Below are 18,779 nucleotides of genomic sequence, written 5' to 3'. Positions count from 1 at the left end.
CTTCTCTCAGAGGGAAGCAAAATGACTATTCTCATGGTCCCAGTCTTCTACTCTCATCCAGATAGAATCAGCATCTTCTTTGGACAGGGATGATTAAAAAATCCAGAGATATCTATTCATGTATTTCCATGAATTGCATTTATATACTTCAAATGAAAATATATAAAACCTACATGGGCAACACATATATCCTACATGTCTCATGTTTAAAGTTATATTTCTAAAGAAAAGCATAATAGTTAATTTTTAAAAATTGGGTTCTTTTATTTTCATTGATTTATCTGAATAAAATGAATAAAAATGATGTCCTTTATTACCAACTATACAAAAAGTTTTGCTTTGAAAAAAAGTTCTCTGGCTACACACCCTAAGGAAACATCCTACATTTGCCTAAAGGGGTAAGGATATCAGCTTTTTAATTCTTCTCTTTTTGGAGACTCAGTTTCAGTCTTTGACGATTCCATTTGTTCTCTGTTCTCTATTGCCTTTCTGGGAGATTGCTGAAGTGGAGCGTCAAAAACCCAGGGCCAATCCCATCAACCTGGGAAGCAGACGGCATGAGAAAAATGTTTGTTTAATTAGCATAAATGAGCTAAGCAGTTCTCAGAATGATTAGGATATATTTTTACATGTTGGTGTGTAGTCATGCCAGATGAATTTTCCGTCACTGCTATTTTTGGTGTCCAAACTGAATAATCAGTATTCCACTCTGACTAATCTATCTACCCAATAGGAAGGATAAACTGGTTGTGCAGAGACTGGGGTTTGACTGGGAAAGCTCCACCTAATACATTTCATGAAAGGCTGTGGGAAAGAGTTTATTGAGAAGGTCTGGTTAATGTTAATCACAATAAAATGCTACTGGAGCTCTGTGCTATATAATTTCACAAGATCAAGAAAAGGACTATATTTCTCTGTGAAGGTATAGTGTTAGCTTGACAATGCCATGCTAAGAACTACTTTTGAATTCAAGTTATCCCTCTTCATCGAGGTCCTTCTTAGCTCTGGACCCATGAGCACAAACAGTATTTAAAACTGGAGAACTGGAGAATCCTGATCTCCAAAGAAAGGCTTCTACTGATTCTGGTTCCTTATGTCACACACTGTGGAACACCAGAAGAATAATTTATAGCTTGGGTTTGACTCATGTCTACAACTTTCTCAAATGAGAAGAAGAGAAAGATATTCAATGTTCAATGTAAGTTAGGTATAGAAAACTATTTTCCCCTCTAAAGACAAAAGAAATGTTAAATAAAAGCACATTGACATAAAAATTTAAATAAGCAGCAGTAATTTGTTACTATTATGCTCTCCCAAGAAGTCAAGACTTAATTATCAAAATATGAAATGGCTTCTAGTACTCCTGAATCATTATCTCACCTTTTACCTGGGCTCTGCATTGTCTAAGCTATTCTTACTTCTGGAAAGTCAGATCACGAGTTGGATTCATATTGCTGCTGGTGGTCATCCTCCTGGTGCAGAAACTACTTCTGCTGGGAATCTCAGGCTTAAAGGACCAGGAATTTCATCCTTTCCAATTTGTAAGAATGCATTCAGAGCTGGAAATATCTATATCAGAATCACTATTTAGTCCCATCAAATGCTGTCTTTATTTTTCCTTTTTGAGAGACATTTGGGGCTAAGCGACTTGCTCAGGCTCACACAACTAGTAAGTGCTAAGTGTCTGAAAGCTGCATTTGAACCCAGGTCCTCTTGACTCCAGCACTTCTGCTCTATCCACTGTGCCATCTAGTTGCCCTTCTGCCTTTACTCTTACTCACTAGAGAAAATCATGAAATTAGAAGTTAGAGAAAAATCACAAAAATGCACTGCTTGACTTCACTACAAATTTATGTTATGTTACCTCTTTGGGAAGGCAACCTCTTTTATATCCCTAATCAATACACTAACTTTCCCAAGTGGCTTTTCCAGGAAGTTTCATTCCTCACAAACCTTCCACAGCTCCTTCTCCCCCTACTCTTTTCACATGAGAACTTTACTTCATATTTCACTGAAAAAATTGAAACTATTCCCAAAGAATTTCTTCTTCTGTTTCTTACCTCATATACTCAGATGCTTTCTGCCACTGCCTTTATCCCAGTTTCACATGAAAAGATAGCCTTTCTCCTGGACAAAACTAACCCTCTACAAGCACAAGTGATCCCATTCCAACTCATTTCCTCCAGCAAATTGCTTTCTCGATCATCCCTGCTCTCTCACTAATCTTCCATTGCTTCCTATCTGCTGACTGCTTCCTATTGCCTACAAACATGACTGTTTCCTTGATCCTCAACTGTCACTGATCCATCTTTCCCTGCCAGCTATTGTTTTATATCTTGCTTCCCTTTAATGGCCAAACTCCATGAGAAGACTACTTCCTTTTCTCTCATTCTCTTCTTAACTTTCCACAGGCTGGCTTCCAGGCTTATCATTCAACCAAAACTGATTTCTGCAACGTTACTAATGATCTCTTATTTGCCAAAATCACTTCCTGTGCTTTTTTTCAGCTGTTCTTACAACTTCCGAATTTCTCTGTAAAATTTGAGACTATTAGTCACTCTTACTCCCTTCCATGCACTCTGCAGTTCAGTGATACCAGCCTCCTTGTTGCTCCTCACCTATAACACTCCATCTCCTGAGTTTCAGCATTTTCACAGGCTCAGAAAAGAACACAAAACATGAAAGATAGCCAGAGTCTAAATCCCAGGCTATCTGACCTTCTGCTTTAGTATTCCTAAAACATTGTGCTTCCAGATTGGGAAGGACATTCTGCATTCCTTACCCAACCCTCTCAGCTAAGAACCTTACCTCATCCTTGACTGATAAAATTGAGATCATTTGTATAGAGTTCTCTTCCCCCCACCCCTTCTTATCTTCCATCATTCAGAAATCTTTCTCCATAATCTGCTGATGAGTTGATAGTACTTGCTCCAGCATTTTATAAGACTACAGTTTCAGATAAATAGGTTGTTCTTCTTGCCCTCTACTTACTCCAGACATCTTATTGCCTCCCAACTTTTGCAGAAGATGGCCCCTGGTATCATCCTCATTCTTTCTCTAATCTTCAATATCTCTCAATCTCTAGTCCTTTCCAACTATCTGTAAATGCATTCATATCTCTATCAAGAGAGACAATCTCACTTGATCCTATTAGTCTTGTTAGCTATCATCCCCTTCCATATGACTTTTTAAAGATAGCATTTTATTTTTCCAAATAAATGCAAAGATTGTTAGCAACATTCACCGGTGCGTTGCAATTTTTTTTCTCTTTCTTTCCCCCTCTTCCCCCAAGACAGCAAGCAATGTACGTTAAACATGTGCAATTCTAAATACTGAAATCTGAATGGTGATGTCTTCCAAGATAGCAATGATATCTTCATTGCCAAAACTAAGGACCTTTTCTCAGACTTTAATCTTCTTGACCTCTCTGCATTACTTGACAAGGCTCACTTTTCTCCTAACCAGTGCTCACCTTTAGGCTTTCCTTTTCCTTTTCTGGATTTCCTGCTTGTTGGACCATATCTTTTCGGTCTCCTTTGCTGGAACTCCTTTCAGCTCATACCCATTAACCCTGTGTGGGTATGACCCCAAAATTATGTGCTGGGCTCTTTTTTCTCTCTATACTCTCTTACTTGGTGATCCCATCAGATCCCATTGTACAAACAGAACTAATGCAGACAAGATTAGAAGGGAAACAATAAATTGGGAAATCATTTTTACATGCAAAGGATCTGATAAAAGCTTCATTTTAAAAACATTTTGAGAATTGACTCAAATTTATAATAGTTCAAGCAATTCTCCAATTGATAAATGGTCAAAAGACAATTTTCAGATGAAGAAATTGAAACTATTTGTAGCCACATGAAAAGGTGTTCCAAATCACTATTGATCAGAGAAATGCAAATTAAGACAATTCTAAGATACCACTACACACTTCTCAGATTGGCTACAATGACAGGAAAAAATAATGACGAATGTTGGAGGGGATGTGGGAAAACTGGGACACTGATGCATTGTTGGTGGAGTTGTGAACAAATCCAGTCATTCTGGAGAGCAATCTGGAATTATGCCCCAAAAGTTATTAAACTCTGCATACCCTTTGATCCAGCAGTGTTTCTACTGGCCTTATATCCCAAAGAGATCTTAAAGGAGGGAAAGGGACCCACATGTGCAAAAATGTTTGCTGCAGCCCTCTTTGTAATGGCCAGAAACTGGAAACTGAGTGGATGCCCATCAGTTGGGGAAAGGTTGAATAAAATATGGTATATGAATGTCATGGAATATTATTGTTGTGTAAGAAATGACCAGCAGGATGATTTCAGAAAGGCCTGGGGAGACTTACATGAACTGATGATGAGTGAAATGAGCAGAACCAGGAGATCATTATACATGAAAACAACAAGACTATATGAGGATTAATTCTGACGGACGAGGCTTTCTTCAACATTGGAATGATTCAAACCAGTTCCAGTTGTTCAGTGATGAAGAGAGCCATCTACACCCAAAGAGAGGACTGTGGGAACAGAGTGTGGAACACAATATAGCATTCTCACTCTCTCTGTTGTTATTTGCTTACATTTTTTTTCTCAGTTTTTTTTTTCTTCCCTCTTGATCTGATTTTTCTTGTGCAACAAAACTGTATAAATATGTATACACATATTGGATCTAACATGTATTTCAACATATTTAACATGTGTTGGACTACCTGCCAGCTAGGGGAGAGAGTGGGAAGAAGAAGTGGGAAATTTGCAGCAAAAGGTTATGCAAGGGTCAATGTTGGAAAAATTACCCATGCATATGCTTTATAAAGAAAAAGCTTTAATTTTTTTAAAAAAAGTAAAGAATTTGGGAGAAAGTAAACAAAAGGAATAGTTTTGTGGAGTTATATTACAAAACATCTGAAGAGGGGAAGGATATAGATGATAAATTCAGAAAGTAAATCACAAATATAACCCTGAGGTATTACACATTTGGAATATAAATAAATATAAATTTTCTAATGAAATACAATCCCTACCATTGTGGAAAACATGGGCCCTTCTCTTTGCCAAGATCAACTCCTATACATATATTCTTGACTCCATGCCCACTCACCTTCTCCAGCAGATTGCAACTATAATCATCTTTTCTACTTTAAGCTTCAGTCTCCAACCTCTCTCTAGCTGTTGCTTCTTTCTTTGCTGTCTAAAAACACACCCAAGTATCTTCCATCCTTTGAAAAAACAAAAGACTCTCACGTGGCACCACCATTTGGTCAGGCTCTTTTTCTATAGCTCTCCTTTTTTTCTTAACTCCTAGAAAAATGTTTATATTCAGTGCTTCTACTATATTTCCTTGTACTCACTTCTCAACCCTCTCATTTATGAAAGAAGCTCTTAGGTCTTATATGGCCTGATTGTAGGTATTATATGAACTGCTTTTGGGGGGGTGTTTTTTGCATTTTTTCCTTTGATGTGAAGGCCCTGGGTCCCTGGATTTTAGCTTTGACATTCCTGAATCTTTTCCTTTTGGGGTTTCTTTCAGTTAGTGATTGGTGGATTCTTTCCATTTTTATTTTACCCACTGGTTGTAACACCTCTGGGAAGTTTTCATTTATAATTTCTTGAAATAGAGAATCCAGGATTTGTTTTTTTTTTCCCCTCCATGAATCATTTTCTAATAGTCTAATGATTTTAAAATTATATCTCTGGCACTGGCTTTGTTAATGATAATTCCATTCAAAGCATCTGACTCCTCTTTCTTCTTTGACCTCTTATCTCCATTCCTAGCTATCCAAGGAACCTAAGAACATACAAAATTGAATAGTATTTTCTTGATATATGGGAAAGAACTTATGGTTTAGAACATCTTTATCTTTATGAAAACATGTGAGATTTATATATAAATCATTCCTATAAAGGTTCCCATAATTAATCACAATCTTTTTTTTTTTTTTTGATCCTTTAAGACTCTGGGAGATGACTATGAACTACTACATAGAATTCCCAATCCCTCTATTTTTGTCCGCCTGCATTTTTTATTTCCTTCACAGGCTAATTGTACACTATCTCAAAGTCCGATTCTTTTTGTACAGCAAAATAACTGTATGAACATGTGTACATATATTGTATTTAACATATACTTTAACATATTTAACATGGATTGGTCAACCTGCCATCTGGGTGAGGAGGTGGAGAAGGAGGGGAAAAATTGGAAAAAAAGGTTTTGCAATTGTGATCGCTGAAAAATTACCCATGCATATATCTTGTAAATAAAAAGCTATTAAAAAAAAAAAAGACTTTATTCACATTCCACTAGATATTCTTCTTGTTTGGATGGTATTTTTTATAAAGTAGCTATCCCTGATTGTGTCTCTGATCAATCCCCTTCAATCTTTCTATTTCTCACTCTACATGGATTCCCATTTATACCATGGGGCTTACCTCATACTCTCTCTTTAATTTCTAGATCTTTCCCTGTATCTCCTGCTCCAGATCATTATTTTATTTTGTTTTTTCTTTGTTTCTTGCTTCAGCTCAAGTTTTAGAAGCACAGTGCCCATATAGTGGTCCCTTTTGGCCTTGACTATAATGGGCTGAGGCTTGAGTTGATGCACTGAGATCCCAAGCACATGAGGCTAAATAGTAATTGGACCATACTCTATTAATATATAAGCTTGAAGAACAAATGACCCCCACCCACTCTTTGTGCAAGTCCTGGTGTGTTGTATAGGAAATGACAATTTTGGTGGGTGGAGGCAGGGGAGTAGAAAAGGAAGGGGAAGGAGAGACTGCTTGCATTGCCATTGCTACTTCCCTTTCAGCTCAGATCCCCCTCTGTTAGCTGGCTTCCTGTTGCAGCTGCCCATATTGCTATCGCAATCTTTCTTGCCCATATTGCTATTGCAATCCTTATTCATCTCTTCACTTCAATAAAGATTGAAGATTTTCCCCTTAACCTGAATTCCTGACTCTGGCTGATTTTAAATACGCGGTCATTACACTTGACCATTTAAGCTAAGGTATTTGTCCTGGCTCCAGAAAAAAAAAAAAGTAATCTTAGACTAAAAGATCATTGGTATGGAACTCTCTCCTTATTAGTGGAGATCAGTACCCTGTTAGCTATGAGAGGTGAGAATTCCAGTCATCTTTGAGGTGCTCTTCAATTGCTTTGGGCTCTGCAGTGGTTTTGACTGTCAATCTTACTTGCTGAAGGAAAAGACTATGGGAAGAGATGAGAGGAGCTGAAGTTTCTATCATTTCCCTTTCTATAGATATAGATATAGAGACTTTGAGGCACTTGCTCTTGAGGTCTAGGACCTTAGCCTCTTGATTGAGCTAAGTTATCTTACTCCCAACAAGAGAGTTCATTTACTCTGTATTGCTTAGTAATATTTCCATCTGTACGCCTTCTTCATTTCTATTTTGCTATTGAATTAGATAAATGGGTTTCTTGGCTAAGTGCTAGGTAGAATTGGTATTTGGTAGGAAAGACGTCAAACCTTGGCTATAAATCTGCTTTTGTCTTAATAATGAAACAGTGATCAGAAGTTAGCTTGAATCTGAAAACCTTATATTTAATATTTAATAATATTTAAGTAGTAGTTAAATATAATTGTAGCCTGGTATACTCTCTCTGGAAGTAGGTCACTTCTTGCTTTTCCTCTTGACAGGAATTAAAGTGCCTCTTGGAAAAGGGTTGAGGAGGGGGGGAATGGGAAGGGACTAAAGATATTATTCTGTCCCCCTTTGAATCATGTGAGATCCTCTTTCTACATGTAGAATATGACTTTTTGTTACATATGGGCTTTGCCACACAAAAATTTAAGGTATAGCAATAAATACAAAAATAGCAGAAAAGCTTTGAAATTCCACTCCCTCACCCCTCCACCCCTCCGAATCTGGCATGGTGATACACACATAATAGATGCTCAGCAAATATTGTTCACTTGATACTTTCAGACTCAGTGATTCATTCTTTCAGACCTGTACTTCTTCTTTGTGGCTCAATTGAAGGAGTTGTCTCGGAGCCTGGTTGTTATGGTGACAGCCACCCCAGAAACCAGGCAGAAAGGTGAGTTGAACCAAGGATTTGACCTGTTTGTATTCCTGAGGTCTTTCCCCTGACTGTCCTCTTGGTGGAGAGACACTGCTTCAAACTGCTCAGTGCCCCTTTCTCTCATCTTGAGAAAGGAGGCTTTTATTTTTTAAGTTTCTAGTAGAAACAATGGGGTCATTTTTAGCTGTAAGTCTGTGAGGATAAGTAGGAGCCAGTAGGGATGGGCTAGGTTTTATTTAAAAATTGGAGGCACAGAAGTCAGGAGTTATTCTTTATATAGCTCTGTGAGGTCTTGGAGTCCAGAGCTTTGATTTATGGGGAAATTTGCTGAAGCACGAAGGCATGGAGGTGATGTTTATACATTCTTTTCTCCAAAGCTGAGTGGAATGTTCTTCCAAAGTGGAGCTGAGTGCCTTTGGGGGGTGGGGAAAGAGGAATGACTTTTTAAAAAAAAAAATCTAGTTTACAGTTACAAAGGAAAAGTAACTGAATCCTAGACTGTGACACAGAGTAGCAAATGACCAAGAGAATAGGAAAGTCTAGATCCCTTATGTTCACTTTCCAATTCAGTTTTGCTCAGTATAACAAACATTATGAATGTAAGCCTTACCCACACAGTTATGGCAATGTATCTGCCTTCAAACTGGTCAGATTCCCAAAGTTCCCAAACTTCTTGTGAGGGCTTACATTGTCCCCCAGAAGGAGCTAGGGTAACGAAGAGATGATGAGAGAGGCAGGACTGCCAGACGCACCTTGAGCCAAGTCAATGACTCTGTCTCTGTCTCTGTCTGTCTCTGTCTCCCTGTCTCTCTGTCTCTCTGCCTCTCTTTCTGTGTCTCTCTGTGCCTGTGTCTGTGTCTGTCTGTCTGTCTGTCTCTCTCTGTCTGTCTCTGTTTCTCTTTGTGTATCTCTGTTTCTCTCTCTCACTTAATTTAAATTTGCATTGTGAGCATCTAAACCTCAGAAATCATCAAATGCTACAAAGCAAGATTTGCTTTATTATTTTGTTGATGAGATTTAAGAAAGCAGTGGAGAAAATGTTAATAATACAAATGTAAATATGTTTTGTATGATTTCACATGTATATTTGGTATAGTATTGCTTGCCTTCTCAATGGATGGGGGAGGGTTTAGGGGGGCGAGAGATTTGGAACTTTTGAAAAAGTGAATGTTAGAGTTTTAAAAAAATAATGCTGAAATTTGGAATTATGCTCAAAGGGCTGTAAAACTGTGCATACCCCTTGACCCAGCAGTGCTGTTACTGGGTCTATATCCCAAAAAATCACAAAGGAAGGGAAAGGACCCACATGTGGAAAAATGTTTGTAGCAGCTCTTTTTGTGGTAGCAAAGGATTGGAAAATGAGTAGATGCCTATCAATTGGCTGAACAAGTTGTGCTATATGAAGGTAATGGAATATTACTGTACTATTAAAAATGATGAACAAGCTGATTATAGAAAGGCCTGGAAAGATTTACAGGAATTGATGCTGAGGGAAACAAGCAGAACCAGGAATACATTGTACACAATAACACTATGAAAGGCTTGGTTCTTCTCAGTGATTCAGCAGTCCAAAGCAATCCCAATAGATTTTGGATAGAAAATGCCATCTGCATCCAGAGAAAGAAATAAGGAGATTGAATGTAAATCAACACAGGCTATGTTCACTTCTTTTTTTCTTTTTTATCTCTCCTATGATTTTTCCCATTTGGCCTCATTTTTCTCTTCCAACATAATTCATAAAACAATGTGTATTAAAATAAATAAAATAAAAAATGAAAATAATTCTGATTAAACTTCGTCTGTTTCCTTTTTTTTTTTTTTCTTTTGCAAGTCAGGTGTTAAACATTTAACACATCAGTGGAGAGGAGCTAAGCCTTTCTAACCAGGCCTTAGTCAAGAGGAGCCAGGCTTTATGTTCTGTGGCTCATGAGAAAACAGCAGATCAGTAAACAACCCCTTATCCTCTTTGTTAGTCAATCCCTTTAAGTCCCACTTTTCCCTTTGCTCTTCTTCTGTCAAATAACTTTAACTACACCTGGCAGTTTCAGCTTCTCTATTTGCTTTCATGCCTATGCTATTTAAATTCATAGTAAAAAACAGAGAGTCATAAAATGTAAGGCTGGTTGATTATTAAATGTATGGGGGAGGGAGTGGGAAGAGATGAAAGGGGGGGGAGAAGTGAAATAGAGACAGAGAACAAAAGCTAGAGCAAGAGCAAGGAGACAGACAGACAGAAACACAGACAGAGACAGTGAGAGACAGTGAGAGACAGAAGATACGCAGAGAAGAGAGACAGACAGATACATAGAGAGACAAAGATAGAGATGCATATATAGAGAAAGAAAGACAGACACAGAGACATAGAGAAAAGGGGAGAGAGATAGAGTAAAAGAGAAAGAGAAAGAAACAGAGACACAGACAGGGAGAGAGACAGAGGCAGAGACAGAGACAGAGAAATTTCTTAAAGGGACGGAAGACATCATTTTTCCTTCTTAGCACAGAGAGAATTCCTATACACTTAATTTGCAATGCATTAAAGACCACTAAAACTTCAGGCTTATTCCTTTTCTTTATGAACCTAGAGTGAGAATGGGTCTAATTTAAGGAAATGTCCCACAAGACTAGCTATTTTTTGTCTCTTATATAACTGCCTGAAAAAATCCTCCAAGGGGAAGAAAGAAGCAAAGAGGAAAAGGGCATTTATTAAGTCCTTATAATTTGCCAGTTTTATGCTAAGTGCTAAGAATGCAAATATAATTCTGACTTCACTGGGTGCTCTGGGTGTGGCTAAGAGCTCTGAGGTCTCCTGTGGTCCCTACCACTTGGATATAGTAGCCTTTTTTGATTGACTTCCTGTATCTTTAAAAACTGGCAAGTCTGAAATGGTCACTTTCTCTTTTCTATCACTTTTTCATGCTTTGTTTAGAAGAGATAGAGCCCTGTTTACCTACAGCATAGACTAAATCAGAGAGAGGGGAAGGACTTGCTCCTTCTTTCACCCTAGCCTGGAGGGTATTTGTTTCTGGTCTGTTATTTGTCCTCAGAGGTGAGTAATGGTGACAAAATAGGATTGCAGGTGGACTGGTGCAGCCAGCTAACCTAGCATGGAAGTTGTGAGAAACTTTGGGATTCTAGCCTAAGGGGGATTTTTGACTTGGACTTACAGGCATTTGGGGTCAGAGTGATCAGTGTTATGCATATCTAGTGTGTGTGTGGGGGTGTAGCAGTATTACATAAGCAAAGAGAAAGACAGTATTTGCCTCCAAGAAGCTTAGATTCTAACAGTGAAGACAACATACAAAAAGGGAGCTAAAAAGGGATCGGAGGGGAGGAAATGAAGTGACATAGTTGTGATGTCCAGAGAAAATCAGAAGAGCTCTGGGAGGGAATGAAGAAAGACTTGTGTGGGTACTTCCATAAAATGGAAGTTTCAAGAGGAGCTCACCAAAAGGAGAAAGGAGATGGGATACTGGGAGGGTACATTATTCAGAGGAGGAGGTCCTGGAAGTAACTTTATGCATGGATTATCATCCAGAGTTACAGGGCTTTGATTGTAACATGCTAGTTTGAATGGGCTTTATCTTCAGGGATAAAGAAAAGATGGTTTTTAATATCATTTGAAGTGGACATTCTTGGGATATAGGTAAAACCAGCTTTCCTTTAAACTTACAGTACGAGATTACAGATAGCATGTACTCTAGCCATATTTACTTCAGAATAACTGCATCTTCTTCCCCTCTGGGATCTAGAGGTACCCCTAAAGGGTTGGGATATTTCTTCTTTAATGCTATTGGCTCAAACCTGCATTTTGTGTGTGTTTCCTGTACTGTTAGCTAACCACTAGTGACTAGTACCCCAATTTCATTGAACTAATTTATATCAAATAGCTTTTACAAAAACATATTTACTTCCAAAGATATAGCAAAAACAAAAATACAAATATTCCTTTCTTCAGCACTGAAGGGGAATATCCTTTGGTTCTTGGAAAAAATGAGCTCCATCTTAATAAGGTTTCTACATAGCACAATTCCATGTACTAATTTGGACAGATGGAGCCCTTGTCCCAGTTAAGATGGGTACAAAAGATCAACATCAGGTATCATCTCTTAGGAGCCTCAGAGATGGACTGGTTGGCTGCAAAAATTGGCAGGGACTTGACTCCCAGACCTTCCAAAATTTACAAGATTATAGCTTTCAGTTTCCTTCACCTACAATGAAAGAACACTGACACAAAGGATCAAAACCTATGTGTTAAGGACTATGCCTAAGAGCAAAAGCTGTGAATCATAACACACTTGAAGGAATTGCAAATCAGCCTTTATTGATATAGATGTTGCCTGTGAATTGGGAATGAAATTAATTGGAGGCAAGAGAGAAGAGGAGAGAAGTCAGAAACTACAACTGCCTCTCAGTCTTCTTGTATTATCATCTTCTCACATGAAAGGGTCTATTCTACTAGTTGGAATTAGATCCCCAGCAGCCACTAGCAGGTGGCTCCTGTAACACCTATGGTCATGGGATGCATGTTGGTCTATGCGGAGAAGACCTAAGGTCTTTTTCCTTAAAGCAATGTTTCCCAAAGTGTGGTACACGTACCCCCAGGAGTACGGGAAGAGTTTGGTGGGACTACACGTTGCACCGGAGTTTGGTGGGGATATACACTGCACTGTGCACCTAATTCTACATTCTCATGAGTCAAAACAATCTTGTGAGGCGTGAGATGGTCCAGTGTGACATGGCGTGAATATATACCACACTTCATTACAGAAACAACTTACTTTGTTAATGGTGGTTTCTCCAGACGTCTGTGTATTTTTAGCTTTTGTGCGATTTTTCTTATAGGAAAGGTTTGTTATGTGCTTTAGTAAGTCCCACTAATTTTGATTATTTTTATATAGAAGGATGAAATTGTTTGTGCTGAGATAACAGATCATCCTAATTTGCTTCCCTAGTTAATTTTAATCTGAGATGCAGCTCCACATCCAATAGTCTGTTCCTTTTTTTCGACTTAATGTCTACAAATGCTGAAAAAGCAACTTCACATAAATATGAAATTGGAAAAGGCAAGATGTATTTCAGAACTTTTTCTGTTAAAACAGGATATACATGTTGCATTTGTAACCAGAATGATTTTAAAATACACTCCTTATGTTTATTTTTCAAGAATCCATCTGAAGCTAATTCCAACAATTTCTCTTCTTCTGCATGCGACAAACTTTCTGGCATGGATTTATATTTTATTGTGAATAATTTTATTTTTCATTTAATATTATTTTGTGTATGTACCAAAAAAAGAAAAAATAAATATATTTTGATTGTTATTAAAATACATCCATTTTTTTTTTGACGAGGGGTACTCAGCGTTACGAAAATTATAGAAGGGGTGCACATATGTCAAAAGTTTGGGAAACACTGCCTTAAAGTATTGTCTCTCTTTTTTTCATCAAATACAATCAGGATGGAAGAAATCACTTGAAGAAAGGAGGCTGAAGCCCTAGTTAGCTGGAGCATTCAAATGTACCCCCAGTTTTAGCTTTGTAGCCATGGCCAACTGAAGAGGCTTTTCTATCACATAGTTAGCAGACCAGAGCCAGTTACTGAAAGTCTAATCTTTAAATCTCTGTTCCTCATTGACTTTTTATACTTTTTTTACCATTTATGAAGTTTTTTTTTTAAAGCCTTTTTTTAAGGTATTTTTTTTAGTCTTCTTTATTAAGTTGTTGACTTGTTTTTCATGATTTTCTTGTATCTTTCTCATTTCTCTTCCCAATTCTCTATCTCTCTTCCTTGATTTTCAAAATCCTATTTGAGTTTTTCTGTGGCCTGGAACTGATTCTCATTTTTCTTGGGGGCTTTGGATGTGGGTGCTTTGACTTTGCTATTTTTTCAGTGTGTGTTTTGATTGTTTTTTCATCATAGTGACTTTCTATGATAGGAATCTTTTTCTGTTGTTTGCTCACTTCCTTGATCTATTATGTAGGTCTTTCATCATTAAAAAAAAGGAGAAATGAACCCATATGTGCAAAAATGTTTATAGCAGCCTTTTTTGTAGTGGCAAGGAATTAGAAACTGGGGAATGGCTAAATAAATGATGGTATATGAATATAAATGCAACATTATTGTAAAAAAAAAAAAAAAAAAGATCAGCAGGCTGATTTCAAAAAAGCCTGGAGAGACTTCATGAATTGATGCTGAGTGAAGTGAATAGAATCAAGAGAACATTGTATACGTCAGCAACAAGAAGATTATGTGATATCAACTGCTGATGGACTTGTCTCTTTTCAACAATGAGGCAATTCATGTCAATTCTAATAGACTTGTGATGGAGAGAGCCATGTGGAGACTATGGAGACTGTGTATCACAACATAGTATTTTCACCTTTGTTGTTATTATTGTTTGTTTTCTTTTTTTATTTCTTACTTTTTCTCCTTTTGAACTAATTTTTCTTGTGCAGAGTGATAAGTGTGAAAATATGTTTAGAAGAATTGCACATATTTAACCTATATTGGATTACTTGCTGTCTAGAGGAGGGGAAAGGTAGACAGGAAGGGAGAAATTTTTGGAACACAAGGTTTTGCAAGAGTGAATGTTGAAAACTATCTTTGCATGTATTTTGAAAAATTAAAAGCTATTATTATTCCCCCCCCCAAAAAAAAATTGGGACTCTGCTTCCAAGGTGGAGTGTGCACTATCCCAGATGTCAGGGGTTTTATATAGGTGTTTTCAGAGATACTTCTAAGGACCTGTAATTTTTTAGTTTTTCCAGGGTAGTATGATCTAAGAAGAGTTATATTTAATACTCTCCTGCCTGTGCTACATACAGTGTGATCTGTGAATGATCTCAAGCACTCTTTTCTTCCCTAGAACTGTGAGAGTCCCCATTTCACTGTGGCTACAAGCTCTGGTGTCCTAGTGTTCCACCTCACCCTGGGACTTTCACCTAGGACTGTGACCTGGATCTGAGTATGGGCAAAGGAACAAAGTCCTGCATCAGTGCTCAGGAGGAAGTGAAGGCCCTGAAACTAAGAGAATTTTGTAACTGAAAGGGCTCAAGTCAAGCCCCGGCTTGCCAGAAAATTGTTGTTTGTGAGTTAGTTGCTGGGATAGCTCATCTCCAAAGTGAGTGTGGAATATCTATTGAGAAATATTACAAAGCTGTTTTACCTCCTTGGGATAGTATAATGGGTGGGATGGGTTACTGTTTCATGTTTTAAACATTTCTTAATACACACTTATGAGTCTGAGCTCTAAGCATTTCTTCTGTGCTCTAAGAATGAAAAACTTCCCTATAAGCAGGGATGTGCTGAAGTCTGCTCTAATCTCTGAGAGCTGATTGTGACATTTTCAATAGGAGTCTATGCACTTCAGAACTTAGCCACCACTGCAAATCTTGGTTGTCTAAATTTAAGAAAGCACTAGTATTGCAGAATAAATTTAAAAGTACGTGTGCATTCATTTCCCCCAGGAGAGCCCCGTTTTTAAACATTTACCAGTATGCCCTTCTATATAGCTCTATAAATATTGCTTGTGCACATTGGAATGCAGAAGAACTTTCAAAGAATGAAATCATCACTAGGTCGTAGGCCTAGTAAAGATAGGCTAACAATAACAACAATAACAGCTGGCATTTATATACCACTTTAAGAGTTGCCAAATGCTAAGTATATTTTCTCTTTGGAACCTCACAATACTCCTGCTTATGCTTGATATTTTTTGTATATTAAGCATATTTTCTAAAAGGGCACCTGTCAACTCACTTTTGGGAATACCCATGAGTGAGCTCTGTTGTAAAGATTTTCTCTAGAATTTAGAATAGAAAGAAAATCAGCTAGAGAGTTCAAGATAAAAAAAAAACAAAAACCTAAATAATTCTCTCTGAAGTCAAGCTCTCCTAGGACTGAACCTAGTTTAAGTCCAGAATGCTAGCACCTCCTGAGAGGAAGTTCCCTCTTAGGCCATGAGTAACAATTTTTTAAATTTTGGTTTTTTTTTAAATTAAAGCTTTTTATTTATTTACCCATGTGCATGGGTAATTTTTCAATATTGACCCTTGCAAAACCTTTTCCTTTCCTTTTCCACACCCTCTCCCTTAGATGGCAGGTAATCCAACACATGTTAAGTGTTAAAATATATATTAAATCATGGGTAACATTTATTAAAAAAAAATCTATTATGTGCACAATATCATGTTGTGTGCTAGTGATCAAAGATGAAAAAGAGCATGGTTTCTACTTTCAAACAGCCTCTGGTTTAGCAGGATGCACAAATAACTGTAACTTGTAGCTTGGGACTCAAGGCTTTTGGTTTTTATGGATTGGATTCAATCTCGGGGGAACAGGGGATTACCAAGTAATCTTATTCTCTTTGGCTTGTGCCCCACCCAGGTTTTCTCTAGAGAATCTTAGAATGTGGATATTTCTAGCTCTTTACAACAATGGAGAAAGTATCTTTAATATTTATTTTATTTATTGTTTGTTTTTGTTTTGTGTGTGGTTTTTTAAATAATAGCTTTTTATTTTCAAAATACACACAAAGATAGTTTTCAATATTCACCCTTGCAAAACCTTATGTTCCAAAATTTTCTCCATTTCTTCCTCCTCTCCACTTCCCCTAGACAGCAAGTAATCCAATATAGGTTAAGCATATATAATTCTTCTAAACATTTTCTCACATTTTTCATGCTGTACAAAAATAATCAGATCAAAAAGGAAAAAAAAATGAGAAATAAAAAAAAAGCAAGCAAACAACAAAAAAGGTAAAACTACTATGTTGTGATCCACACTCAGTCCTCATTATTTTCTCTCTGGATGTAGATGGCTCTCTCCATCACAGTCCATTGGAATTGCCTGAATCACCTCATTGTTGAAAAGAGTCACATCCATCAGAATTGATCATCATCTAATTTTGCTATTATTGTGTACAATGTTCTCTTGGTTCTACTTACTTCATTGTATCAGTTCATGTAAGTCTCTCCAGGCCTTTCTGAAATCAGCGTGTTCATCATTTCTTATAGAACAGTAAGATTGCATAGAATTCATATGCCATAATTTCTTCAGCCATTCCCCAACTGATGGGTACCACTCAATTTCCAGTTTCTTGCCACTACAAAGAGAACTGCTACAAACATTTTGGCACATGTAGTTTCTTTTCCCTTTTTTTATGATCTCTTTGGGATACAGATCCAGTAGATACACTCAGCATTCATTTGAACAAAATATCAAATATAGTATACTTTAACATGGTAGGAAAAAAAAGAACTTAAATTCTCATAAATACTCAAAATAATGTCCTTTCCTCTTGGATTAACCCTATCTCCCTAATTATCTAAGATGGCTCTCTCCAAACTATCCTGTGTTTAAAGGTCTCCCCACTGTGCAAGGAAAAAATATTTGGGATTTCCATATCATCAAGGAATTCCCCTCCTCTAGTGAATGTCACCTCGCTCAGGGATTTATAAAGTTCAACAATACTATAAATGTCACCTTGGGGTTGAGTTCCAAATTTGTGATAGCAATGGACTTACCACCATACCCAGACCTATTCGGTCTACATGACTCACAGTAAGAGTGAAAATGAAGTTCCTCAACTTGGTTGCTTTATCAGTCTACTGCTATCTTCAGGTCTGTGTGGTTCCTTATTTCCTAGAAGAAAGGTGATTTCCATGGGACAGTTAGTCCTCTTTTTTAGGGGACTAAGTCCAAATCTCTTATGTAGTCTCTCAAAGATATGGTTTATCCATGTCCCATTCCCTATTCCTGGACATACCCCAATACTTCTCTCTTTTTTTTTCTTGATGATCTAATCATTGGTTCATAAATCATCTTTATGCTGATGATTCCCGAATCATAAATAAAATAAAACATAAATAGTACTGGTTTTTCTCTTACTGCTATATTTACAACTATTTGCCAAACATTTTTCCCTCTTGTATATTGACATCCCAAGTCCAACATGTCTAAAATCAAACATATTATTTTCTACTTAAACCTGCCCCCTCCTTTTGATATTCCTCTTTCTGTCAGGGGGACAACCATTTTTCCAATGACCCAAGTGAACAATCTAGGAATTGTTCTTGAACTTTTACTCTCATTCACTCACCGGAATGAGTGAGAATGCCAATCAATTGGCAATTTTTGTCATTGTTTTATTATCTTTTGAATTTACTCTCTTCTTTTTCTTAGGTCAGTCTCTTATTACTCTCACCAAGACTTGTTATAGCTGCCTGTGTCTCTGCTTCTATTCTTTCTCTTTTCCAATCTATCCTCTATATCAGGACTTCTTAAATTTTTTCCACTCTCCACTCTTTTCCTACTGAGAAATTTTTATGCTCAGGTATATAAAATAAGTATGTAAACCAACCATTTACTGATAAATCATAATTTTGCAACTCCCATATTCAGTTACATGACCCCACATAAGGTTGTGATCCAGTTTAAATCTTTACTCTGTATAGCTGCTAAAATGAGATTCCCAAGACATTGGTCTGACCATATTGCTCCCATGCTCCCAGGGAAATAACTCCTTATTTCCTATCCTAAAGGAGAAAATCTAAACTACTTAGTTTGACATTTTCTATTCTTAACATTCTAGCTTCAGGCCTATTTTTGCTGGCTGATTAATATGATTCCCTCTCATTCTTGGAACCCTAAGACCCATTCAAGGCTCAACTCAAATATTACATTTTTTTTTTGGTTTGTTTTTGTTTATTTTTGAGATGTAAAACTCATGCTGAGATTAATAA

This window comes from Antechinus flavipes, chromosome 5 (genome assembly GCF_016432865.1).
Source record: "Antechinus flavipes isolate AdamAnt ecotype Samford, QLD, Australia chromosome 5, AdamAnt_v2, whole genome shotgun sequence".
In the NCBI taxonomy this organism is placed as follows: Eukaryota; Metazoa; Chordata; class Mammalia; order Dasyuromorphia; family Dasyuridae; genus Antechinus; species Antechinus flavipes.
The sequence above is the reverse complement of the archived record's forward strand: the minus strand, read 5'-3'. Positions refer to the sequence as shown.